Source organism: Neofelis nebulosa, chromosome 3, assembly GCF_028018385.1.
Source record: "Neofelis nebulosa isolate mNeoNeb1 chromosome 3, mNeoNeb1.pri, whole genome shotgun sequence".
Taxonomy (NCBI): Eukaryota; Metazoa; Chordata; class Mammalia; order Carnivora; family Felidae; genus Neofelis; species Neofelis nebulosa.
Window position 1 is genome coordinate 138,269,326 of NC_080784.1, and position 12,538 is coordinate 138,281,863.

The 12,538-nt window shown below is 36.0% G+C and overlaps 1 long non-coding RNA gene across 2 annotated transcripts in view; it reads right to left on the minus strand.

Moving 5' to 3' along the window:
- The window catches only part of LOC131507366 (uncharacterized), a 139,907-nt gene that overhangs the window by 25,180 nt on the left and 102,189 nt on the right, over positions 1-12,538 (minus strand). The window contains exons 1-2 of one of the 2 annotated variants that reach the window (XR_009259467.1): positions 7,431-8,273; positions 6,474-6,562 (exon numbers count right to left, since the gene is read on the minus strand). This is a non-coding gene — a long non-coding RNA (uncharacterized LOC131507366). Of the gene's footprint in view, positions 1-6,473; positions 6,563-7,430; positions 8,274-12,538 lie in introns of those variants that run through there. The other variant, XR_009259468.1, reaches the window with a different exon arrangement.

Here is a 12,538-nt window from a genome sequence, read left to right on the forward strand (position 1 = left end):
TATCTTTGAAGTGCTTTGTCAACTGTAAAGCAAACATAACAGCTTCACTTATAGGATATTTTATATATTTCATTTATACGACTGAATATTTCTGATCTGGAAAATGGTGATAAAAATACCTACTCCCAGAGTTGCTTTAAGGGCTATAGGAAATGGTATATATATGTTTATAGGCTGAAAACATGTTATTTGCTTCTCTATTTCACTTCTTTTCCCTCCAAATTATTCAAACATAATTTACCACTAGCTGAAGTGCAAAATGAGGAACATTTATACTGGATTTCCATGAGGGGAGAAGTAATGAAAAGGTTTCTTCAATGGAACTTACCTATGAGGAAATCCCATTGACTGACATCTGAGGAAGCATTACAGAGAAATTTTGTTGAATGTGAACAAAACAAAACCAAACCCATATTTTTGTGCATCTATACCATTCTATAACCTGTAACAAATATATATAAAATTATAGTCCAGCTTAACTGCAGCAAATTTTATGATAGTCTTCTCTACATTCTTCTTCTAGTATATCTAAAACTTACAGTTTTGAGAAATATATGAGAAGGAAAACAACAATACTTGATAAAACACCAGAAAGGAGTCATCGATGCTACTATGGAGAAATGTTTAATAATAAACCTATGATGAACATCTTAACATTCATGATGATTTCATTTCTCTCATTCTCTATCTCATTTGTCTCAAATTTCTCAAAGACAGTACAAAATTTGGAACAATATATTCTCAAAAGTCTCCAGAAGATGGTGATAAAGGCATTACCAGATTGGATTTAGGCTTTCTTTCTACCAGTTAAAAAGATGTTGGTGACACAAATTTTTTTTCTTCTTCCTGAAAAACTCTGTTAAGGAAAATTCCAAAACAGAAGCAATCCCAAAATAATCCTTTTACTAAAAGTCAACAATCCAAAGGATCCTATGATCCAAACTATTTTCCAAATTTCTCCAAAGTCCAAAGACATGCCTGGAAAGTTTTAGTTTTCATCTCAAGAGCCAACATTGAATGCTTTTTCTTCTTACAGTAAATATTTGCAATAGAGGTGATCAAAATAATATTTGGGTCCAAAAAAGTTTTTATCATGATTTCCAAAATCTTTTATTTGTTTTTTTTCAAAATCTTTTAAATATTCCATTTCAGAGATTGACCATAATTATGCATAATTATGTTTTGTGATGATGTCCTCTGGGAGAGTCTAGAAAACAGTTTTGACATAGTCATGTGACCTTATATAAATGACTGCTCCTCTCTCTGCCTGCTCTTCAACCGTAGAATGAGAGAATTAAGACACCCGTCGTTCTCAAAGGAGGTGATCTCCACCCCAATCCCAATCCTCCCTCTCTCTGAGGTACTTTTGGTTTAACAACTGGGGGGTGCTACTGACATCTAGTGGGTAGAGGCCAGGGATGCTCCTAGACATCCTACAGTGTGCAGAATAGCCCCCACAACAATGAATTATCCAGCACAAAATGTCAATCGTGCCTAGTGAGAAACTCTACATTAGAGGATCCATGAAGATGCTTTCAACTTTGAATTTTACAAAGTTAATAGCTATGTTATATGAGGTGGGATATACATTATACATTATATACATAATCTTGAATTTGCATTAAAGCCAAACTTCAGCTTAAATAAATCTCAAGTTTGTCTTAAAGTTCTGAACAATAAGAAAGAAATGAAAGAACTCAGAAGCCAACTAGTTAAGCAATACGTGTTACCTGTCTACAGTAGACATATAGCATGTAGTCTGGAAAACATTTTAAGATGTATTTCCAAATGAAATACAAAGCCAACCATTGTGGGTCACACCCGGAAGAAACTGGCTGGAGAACTGCTGGATGACCTGCATGGTCTATTAACAACTTTTTACTTCAAGCCAAAACCTGATTGAAGCCCATATACTTGGCTCAAACTAAAGCAAGACAGTCGTGAAGAGCTAGTTTTTTTAGCAGAGAAGTTTACAATGATTTTCAAATAATTTATTCTTCAAAGGAATTGATGGCGAGTGGGTGGCCAGAGGTGGTAATGGCAGTAGTAGCCAAGACTTAGAATATGCTCAATTCACCCATTAAAATAGAGAAACAAGAGAGCAAAATTAAAAACTTAGCGGCGGGTGGGGGGGGGGGGTGGCACGTGGGTGGCTCAGTTGGTTAAGCGTCCGACTTCAGCTCAGGTCATGATCTCCTAGTCAGTGAGTTGGAGCCAGCATTGGGCTCTGTGCTGACGGCTCAGAGCCTGGAGCCTGCTTCAGATTCTGTGTCTCCCTCTCTCTCTGCCCCTCCCCTGCTCACGCTTTGTCTCTCTCTGTCTCTCAAAAAAAACCAAACATTTAAAAAAAATTTTTAAACTTAGGACTACATTTACAACAAAATGAGGTGATATGAATCCAAAATATAAGTGGGGACAAACAACCAACAGCCACAAATTCTGCCCACTGCCATTCCTGCAAGAAGTAGGAAAAAAAAAAGAGGTCTGTGGTCTTGAGAACAGGAGAACCTCAAAAGAGTCAAGTGGTATTATTGAAAATCATGGAAGGCCAACTTGAGAGTCATGACTGACACCAACATGGTTTTGCTCAACCTACTAGCACATCTGTAAAAGTACCTTAAAGAACAACTGAAAAGGGCTGGAGCAGTTCAGCTGCTGTGCACACATGAAACTGGCCAGCCAGGGATCCCTTCCAGGACAGGGTCTCCTAATGAGGAGAAACTACTGAGAGTGGAATCAAAATAAAGAAGGACAGGGGCGCCTGGGTGGCGCAGTCGGTTAAGCGTCCGACTTCAGCCAGGTCACGATCTCGCGGTCCGTGAGTTCGAGCCCCGCGTCAGGCTCTGGGCTGATGGCTCGGAGCCTGGAGCCTGTTTCCGATTCTGTGTCTCCCTCTCTCTCTGCCCCTCCCCCGTTCATGCTCTGTCTCTCTCTGTCCCAAAAATAAATAAAAAACGTTGAAAAAAAAATTAAAAAAAAAAAAAACAAAATAAAGAAGGATGAGGACAATAGACACAAAGAAAGGAAATGGTCCAGATAAAAGTGGATCCCGGGAAAATTGTCAAGAAATCTCAGAGATCAAGCTAGGATTGCTTTTAAAATCATGCGTTTTTAGCACTACATGAAAATGAGCAAACAGTAAAAAAGAGAAAAGAGACTTCCGTGAACTTAGGAAAGCTGTCTAAACCAAATCTCCATCTATCATGCTAATGGATGGAAAAAGAAAGTTGGAGTAGCCATACTTATATCAGACAAACTAGATTTTAAAACAAAGACTGTAACAAGAGATGAAGAAGGGCATTATAGCATAAGCAGTCTATCCATCCTTCTAATATTTCTGAAAAATCAAATGCATTTAAAACCGAGTAGCAAAAAGGTTTGAAAGTCTACATCTTAGACAGTGACTATAACAGAAAAAATAATGAGGCGCAGAATAACATCTCTGTAGTCCAGGGCTGTCCAATAAAACTTTCTCCCATGATAAAATTGCTCCATATTTGTGCTTCCAATACAGTAACTATTAAACACATGTGGCTCTTGACTAGTGAGCTCAATGAAACGAATGTTTAATTTTATTACATTTTAATTAACTCAACTTTAAATAGCCACATGAGGCTAGTAGGTAATATGTTGGGGAGCACAGCTACAGACAACAAAAGCATGCCAAAAGACTCACTCAAAAACAGATCAAAACTGAAACAAGACATTTCAAAATAAGCTAAAGGCACTAAGAAAATCATGCAATTTGAAAGAGCAACAGGAGTCAAATGTATAATGACTTAGAATTGAGATCATAACACTCAAGAAATAATTAAAAATGAAGAAAATGATTTTAGGAAGTAAGACTAAATTAAAAGAAAACAAAAATAAACAAGCACCACAAATGATACATTATGAGAAACTGGAAGATAAAAAAAGAAAAAATTTAAAAATCAAAAACAGATGAAAGTGATTTGGGAAAGAAAACATATTAAAGACAAAGAGGACCCCATATATAGATAATAAGAATAGTTAAAGAAGAAAACCAATGTTAATAAGTACTAAAACAAATTCTAGAGACTATAATTCAAGGACAAATTACTGAAATAAAAGAGACTTGAAATTACATATTGAAAATTCATACCACATACCTGAAAATACAAACCCAGAATGATCGAAAACAAGAGATGCATATTCTAATTAAAACACACACACACACACACACACACACACACACACATGAATTTAAAGTAAAAGAATTCTTTTGGAAACTAAAGAGGACTTAGTAATAAGATATCATCAAATTTTTCAAATCAAATTTTTCAAATTAGATATCATCAAATTTTTCACAAACACTGTATGCCAAAAGTCAATGTAACTAATTTAAAATACTTAAGGAAAATAAAATAGGAAGCAAAGAGTCTATGTTCAGGAAAACAGAGCTTCAAAAAGCAAAGGATAGACAGTAAGCATAATTTAGTTCCTGATGCCTCATGAGTGCTTCTTGAAGAATCTACCAGAGGCCAAGCTTACAAACAAGCCAGATGACTAGAGACTGATGGCAAGTATTAAATATATAGCTACTTATAAAATTAAGATTTAGTGAAGATTAAAAGGAAAAAAATTATAACATGTAATGGCTATGTGATCTAATAATGTACATTCAGTACACCATTAAAAAATGTTGGAAGGAGGTGCCTGGGTGGCTCAGTTGGTTAAGCGCAGGTCATGATCTCGCAGTTCATGAGTTCGAGCCCCATGCTGGGCTCTGTGCTGACAGCTTAGAGCCAGGAGCCTACTTCAGATTCTGTGTCTCCCTCTCTCTCTGCCCCTCCCCCACTCACGCTCTGTCTTTCTCTCTTTCAAAAATAAACATAAAAAAACCCAATTTTTAAAAAATGTAGGGAGTATAAAACTAAGCACATTGAAATAATAATAAATATTATATTTAATTATTAACCAAAAAATAATCAATTACTTTTAGTTTTTTGGAACTGGAAGTACATTGTTATTATGTATGTATAAAGAGGGATAACAAATAATTATGGGAATTTTCTAATTCAATTAACCCTAATGTCCTTGAGAACTAAGATTCTTCATATGGAATTAAGAATATAAAGATATAAAATAGCTCCAGTTAAGTAAAACCACTATAATCCTGAATATAAATTGGAAATATTGGTATAAATTTATAAGCATTTTATGGTTATATACTAGAAAACTTATTTCAGTTTTATTTTATATCTTTATATTTATATAATAAGATATACAATTCATGTCATATATTATTCATACTATAAATCATTTATATAGTGCAATATATACACATATGCATACATAATATATATCATACATACATGTGGTGTATATCCTATATATTTCTAATAAAAAGTCTACAAATATAAATATAGCAGAAGGCTGTGGTCTTGAGAAATCATCTCCACTAAAATAAACCAGAGCTTTTAAAGATATGGCTGATTCAAGTCAGTACTAGGAAATGTACAAGATGACCTTAAAACATCTTGACATATCAAATGGATAGCAAGGAATCTAAGACTACTTGGATCATGTCAAAAAAAGAAACAGATTTATGAGGACCCCATTGGCCAAAGATGAAACTCCAATAAGTATAAGCATTGCAATGGACTGAAAACCATCAAATATATTTAAATTATGTTTGAAACTCATGAATTCATAAAACCAATTTATTTTGAAGATTGAGTAAATAAAAAGACAACATTATCATCAGATAACCAAATGATATATATAAGGGGAATTATTTTTTTAATATTTTTTAATGTTTATTTATTTTTGAGAGAGAGACAGAGCGTGAGTGGGGTAGGAACAGAGAGAGAGGGAGACACAGAATCCAAAGCAGGCTCTAGGCTCTGAGTGGAACCTGAGTTCTATAAATGTCAAATGAATAGATGGATATATAAACCAACAAGACCACATAATAGGAATTCTAAGCTTCACAAAGGAACTCTTAAAGTCTGAAGGACTTTAAGCTTTAAAACAGTGCAATTCTCTTTCAACATTAGTTAATTAGCTGGGCCTTTGGTGAAGTGTGTATCTCCTGGTACTTATAAATTAGTATGGAGAAAAGATCTCTTAGTGCTCCTGCCTTCCCTGAGGAACCAGGATGCATCCTTCTTAGGGACAGTGCAAACTGATCGTGCATCCCTTTGAGGCCTTATCATAACACAATGACAAGTTTATTCCTTTTATGTGTGTGTGTCTAACTTGGGCCACTGTGGCTTCCTTTTCTGCTTCATGGGCATAGTGACCAACAGAGGATAAAGAATGAAAGATCAGAAAGGAAGCTGGGATGAAACCCAAGACTGGGTTGAATACACAGATACAGTGTTAATCTTCATACTCAGAAGAAATGAGTTTAGGAGGAGCATGCAAAGAATGGGAGACGGAAGCTGGTTTACATTTACATGCATTGTCTGTACTAGTCACCCGGTCTTTGCTTCTCCCCACCTACTTACCCAAATGCAGTGATGCATAAATCTTCTTCCATGAAAAATACTGCCAGTTTTATGTTACTATCTTCATCCAAAGGACCCGTAATTAGTGCCTGTCAGAGACCATTATATGTAAAAAGAATCATGCTATTTAGACAAGAAAGACACAACATTTGGATTTGGATAAAGACCAAATTTCCTTCAATAAGAAGTAATACTATTCCCTCTGCTACATAGAAACTACATTTAAAATTCTTCTTCTGCCGAGGTATAGTATATCACATGAACCTTATAATTCATGTAGCATTTCAATTGTTTCCTTATTTTTCTGGCCTTTTCTTAATACTTGTTTAAAAATCTCTCTGCCTTGGCCTCCTGAGCCTGTTGGAGTAATATTATGAAACAAATGACCAGACATAATGACTTTCCAAGGTCCTTGTGCTTCCTTATTAACATTCAGTTAGCATAAGTCCTGACTTTATTATTGACTACATTGAATACACAAGACACTGACCTCTGCCATCTGTGACTAAATCTCTTCCTGCAGATCTATCAGAATGGTTTCATATAAGGAGGAAGCAAGAGAAAACAAAGCAGCAGCCACTTATCTTTTCTGTCCCTAGAAACTTTAACACACTCACATTTGCAATCCAAAAAAAGAAAAGAAAGCCTCCTTTGCATTAATTACTGTAAAATCTGGAGTGAGGATGGAACATAACCAAGAAGAAAAAGTCACGATGGCAATCCCAGATTTATCTTTTAAAACTAAGACAACACCACTGAATAAACAGAATCAGATATATTCACCCACTACAAAGCAAAATGACCAGCATATATAATTTATTACTGAGACTTAACATTGACTGACAGGATCCAAGGAATGCTTTGATTGGTTAATGATGACTTTATCACATTTGAATATTGGAAAATCTGCCAATTGTTTCCACATTCCACTTTATTCCCATATACAATCATACTCACAGAAAAACTGATGGCATTTTCTAAGTATAAGATGGCAAATTATGTTCTCTGGTCTTGAAGCTTTTGGTGAGTCTCAGAAATGGAAGCCAGGAGAAAAGTGTGATATAACGTACTAAGCTTTGCTCTGAAGACTTGGGCTTGAGTCTTGATTCTGCTACAGGCTTTGTGATAGAAAGTGACTCTAACTCCCTGAATCTCCATCTCTTTATTTGACAAATAAGAGGATTGTAGATGATCTCATGCCAACATGAGGCATTTATGTAGAAATTTATCACCATCCTTTTCTTTCTTTGCCTCTACTAAATTGGATTATGCTTTTCTGGCATTACAGAAAAGTATAGTCTCATACATCTCTGCTACCAGAGGTGAAATGATTTGGTCACATGTTAATTTTCAGAGATGGTGAAAAAGCAAACTGTGCCAATTTAGGCTATTTAAAAAGTGAAAGCTTTCTCTTAGCATATTTGAGTTTTTAATGCGGAGGAAGACAGAAGGAAGGACAGAGGCAGAAGAAGTGAATAGGAAGCCAGGATATGAGCAAATTGGTATATAGTAGTCCCCCTTTATCTACAGGGAATACATTCCAAGACCCCCAGTGGATACCTGAAACCACAGATAGTACCAAACGCGACATATACTGTGGTTTTCCTATACATACCTATGATAATGTTTAATTGATATATTAGGCACGGTGAGAGATTAACAACAATAACCATAATGCAATAGATCAATTATGATGATAGACTGTAGTATAAGTTATATAAATGTGGTATCTTTCTCAGAATATCTTATTTTACCGTACTTAACCTTCTTGTGATGATGTGAGATGATAAGATGCCTACATGGTGAGATGGAATGAAGTGAGTGACATAGGCATTGTGACATGGCATTGGGCTACTTCAACCTTCCGGCAATTCCTTGGAAGAAGGATCATCTGCTTCCAGACCTCGGTTCACTGTGGATAACTAAACCTGAAGAAAGCAAAACTACAAAGAGGGAGGACTGTATACTAACATCATGCATCCATAATTCTGAGTCGTTAGGAAAACTAAGGGTTCTCAGCTTCTCTGAAGCACCTCCTTCTCCCCCATGTCTTTGCCAACCTACTTGACAAGAGAACAAACACAACTTAGATTTGTGGTGTTAGAGTACTTTGGGGTTTGCAAAGCTTTCTCAAATACATTACCTCATTTAGCCATTAATACAGCCCTTTGACATCAATTGGGTATGTATTATTATGATTATGATTATGATTATTATGACTACTACTACCGTTACCATTTACAGATAAGAACACTCAGTTTGTGAGAGATTAAAGATTAAAAATTTATATAACTAAGAAAAGACTGGTTCTCAAACCAGGTATTCAGAATCTAAGTTCCTAATGTCTTTTTATGTCACTGATTACCCCAACCACAGTGCACATACAAACTGTAGTTTGGAAAAAGAAATCTCCTTCCTAAATTCATGTCAAAGAAAACCAAAACAGAGAGAGAGAGAGAGAGAGAGGTTAATGTCTTCTGAAGTAAGTTTTGGGTACATAATACAATACCAAAAGAATCAATGAAGCCAAATAAGATGCAAATTAGGAGAAAAAAAGAAACTTGCATTGGCCACATGTAAGAGGAACTTTAAAAAGATCACAAATTATGTCAATGCTCTGTATGGAAGATGATCAACTATACTCCATTTCATTAAAACTTGGAAAAGCAAGGGCTGCCTGGGTGGCTTAGTTAGTTGAGTGTCCAACTCTTGATTTCAGTTCAGTTATAGTCCTGGGGTTATGGGGTTGAGCCCTGCATCAGGTTCAGCATAGGTGTGGAGTCTCCTTAAGATTCTCTCTCTTTCTCTCCCTCTCTCTCTCTTTCTCTCTCTCTCCCTCTACACCTCTCCCCTGATCATGCTCTCTCTCTCTTTCTAAAATAAAAATAAAGATATATAAATAAACTTAGAAAAGCAAGAGGAACTGACATCAGATGTAAACATAATTTTGACAGTTTGTTTCTTCTCTTAAAATTAATACAGGGACGCCTGGGTGGCTCAGCCAGTGAAGCATCGACTTTGGCTCAGGTCATGATCTCACGGTTCATGAGTTCGAGCCCTGCATCAGGCTCTGTGCTGTCAGCTCAGAGCCTCGAGCCTGCTTCAGATTCTGTGTCTCTGTCTCTCTCTGCCCTTCCCCCGCTCGCACTCTGTATCTCTCTCTCTCAAAAATAAATAAAACATTTTTAAAAATTAAAATTAATGCATGTTTACTCTTTAAAACCTAAAAAAAAGCCCAAATAAACAAAAAAAAAAAATAAAATCACAAACTTTATTTTCTCTTCACCCAAAGATAACCAGTATTATCATGTCGGTAAATGTTCTCTTTGGCTTTGCTTTCTGTGCATACATTTTTTTTGTTCCCTGCATATAACTTTACAAGGTTTCTTTTTTTATAGCAATCTCATGTGAACATTTTTAAATTATATTTTTGAGTATTCTACAATATGTAAGAGAATCATAGTATCCCTTACATGAATATGCTAAAATTTAGTTAGCCAATCCTATAATTAATTACATTGTCTTCAATTTTTGGTATTTATAAATAATGCTTCAATAACACCCTTGTAAATACATTTTTACACTTTTTGATAACTAGAGGGTGGCAGTGCACCATAGAGGGAAGTTCTAAAACCAGAACCAATTAGTAGAAGTATGCAATTGTAAGATTTTTTTCTACCTATTGCCAATGGCCCTCCAGAAAGCTTAAACCAAGCTTTCCCCACTAGCAACACATGAGGATACCACTGGCTTACCAGCACTGGCTAATTATTGTATTTACTAACCACAATATGATACATGAAGAATGATATTCCACTGTGGTTTTAATTTGCATTTCTTCAACTATCAGTTAGCATGATATTTTTTCCACACATTCGCTGGAAATGTGTATGCCTTCTTTTATGAATTGCTTCTTTACATCCAAGAAAGCAATTTTTGACAATGACTTATTGCAGTAAGTCTGAGTTGTAGGAATTCTTTTCTCTGGAGTTCTTTACTATAATCATCTAAACTAGTTCTAAGAAAACCCTTCTTGAAAACAGGAAGGATGAATTAAATGAATTCTTAAGATCCCTACAAATCCTAAGGTTCATTTATTTACTTACTTAATTCTTTGCTCAGTGCCATCTGGCTTCATATAATATTTTATAAGCTTATGTAGAGCTTTCCCATTCAATATTTTATCAGGTACATATTTATGAATATATATTTTTTATCTCATAGCAACTCTTAAGAAAGGAATTCGGGGCACCTGGGTGGCTCATTTGCTTAAGCATCCCACTCTCGATTTCAGTTCAGGTCATGATCTCACGGTTCATAAGATGGAGCCCCACGTCTGGGATTCTGTCTCTCCCTCTCTTTCTCCCCCTCTCTCTGCCCCTCCCCTGCTCACTCTCTCTCTCTCTGTCTCTGTCTCTCTCTCTCTGTCTCAAAAGTAAATAAATAAACATTAAAAAAAAAAAAGAAAGAGATTATTAACCAAAGTCCATGAATGACTTCAAGATATATAGGAATCCAGGGGCACCTGGGTGGCTCAGTAAGTTAGGCGTCCAACTTCAGCTCAGGTCATGATCTCACAGTTCGTGGGTTTGAGCTGGCGTTGGGCTCTGTGCTGACAGCTAGAAGCCTGGAGCCTGCTTCACATTGTGTGTTTCCCTCTTTCTCTGCCCCTCCCCTACTTGTACTCTGTCTGTCTCTTTCTCTCTCAAAAATAAACATTAAAAAAAAAGAAGTGTAGGAATCCCTTCAACTGTGTAAATAATTTGTGTATTTGTGTACAAGCACATTTTGTCACCAGAGAAAGTCCTATAGTTTTCATCGTAATCGTAAGGGCTAAGAACCAATGCCTGGCAAGAAAGGGAAAGAAGGTATTTTTTAGCTCTATTTTACAAATAAGGAAAAAGATTTCCCCTAAAGTTATTTCCTCATCTAAAGTCTCAAGGCTAATAAGTGGTGGGATAAGATGGACTCTGCTAGTTCCAAGTTCAGTGTGTTTTCTACCAGACTGAAGTGGATACAGGAGTCATAGAAATACAGAATGTCATCTTTGTTCCAGTGAATCTATTGGCTATTGGAGGAAGACTTCTGCATGAATAGGTAAGCAAGTAAGGAAAAAAATACCACATTCCAATATGAGTTTTCATAATACCAATTGCCAGTTAATAAACAAATGTCAAAATTTTTCCAGAGAGTTCAAACTAGATTTCATAGAAGAGAAGACATCTGGACTGAGATTTGAAACTTAGATGAATAGAGGGACAGGGGATTCATGAAGAGGAGAGAGAAAAATGCAAAAGTATAGGTCCAAGAGTGGGCATGTGCATGTTCCAGAGACACTTAACAGACACTGTGACTATGGGAGAGAATTTGCACGTATACACGTGATGCTGAGCATTAAAACCACTCAGTATAGGTTTGGATCTTGGGTTTACCATTGGTTTGCTCTTTTACATTGGAAAAGATATTTAACTTACCTAAGTTGCCATTTGCTCATGTGGAAATAGGTGTTATAGTACTTAGCTTGAAGGGCTGCTAAGATTTAATGAAATTCCCAGTCAAGCACATAAGACTGCACCTCTCATATGGTAAATTCTCAACAAATTACCCACCTCCCCCAAAGGATATAAACTTGAGAAGATAGATTGAGACAATATTTTAGAGAACACTGAATGCAAGGCTAAGAGTTTAGAAAAATCGTTTAAGATATGTTGCACTAAATTGCAGTAATACAATAAAAATAATAATTTATGAGGATAAATTGGCACCTGGGGCATGATAAATTAAATAGAGAGAAATGGAGTTGAGAATGGCCAAGATTGCAGCCACTCTGGAAAACAGCGTGGAGTTTCCTCAAAAATTTAAAAATAGATCTACCCTATGACCTACCCTAGCAATAGCACTGCTAGGAATTTACCCAAGGGATACAGGAGTGCTGATGCATAGGGGCACTTGTACCCCAATGTGTATAGCAGCACTCTCAACAATAGCCAAATTGTGGAAAGAGCCTAAATGTCCATCATCTGATGAATGGATAAAGAAGTTGTGGTTTATATACACAATGGAAT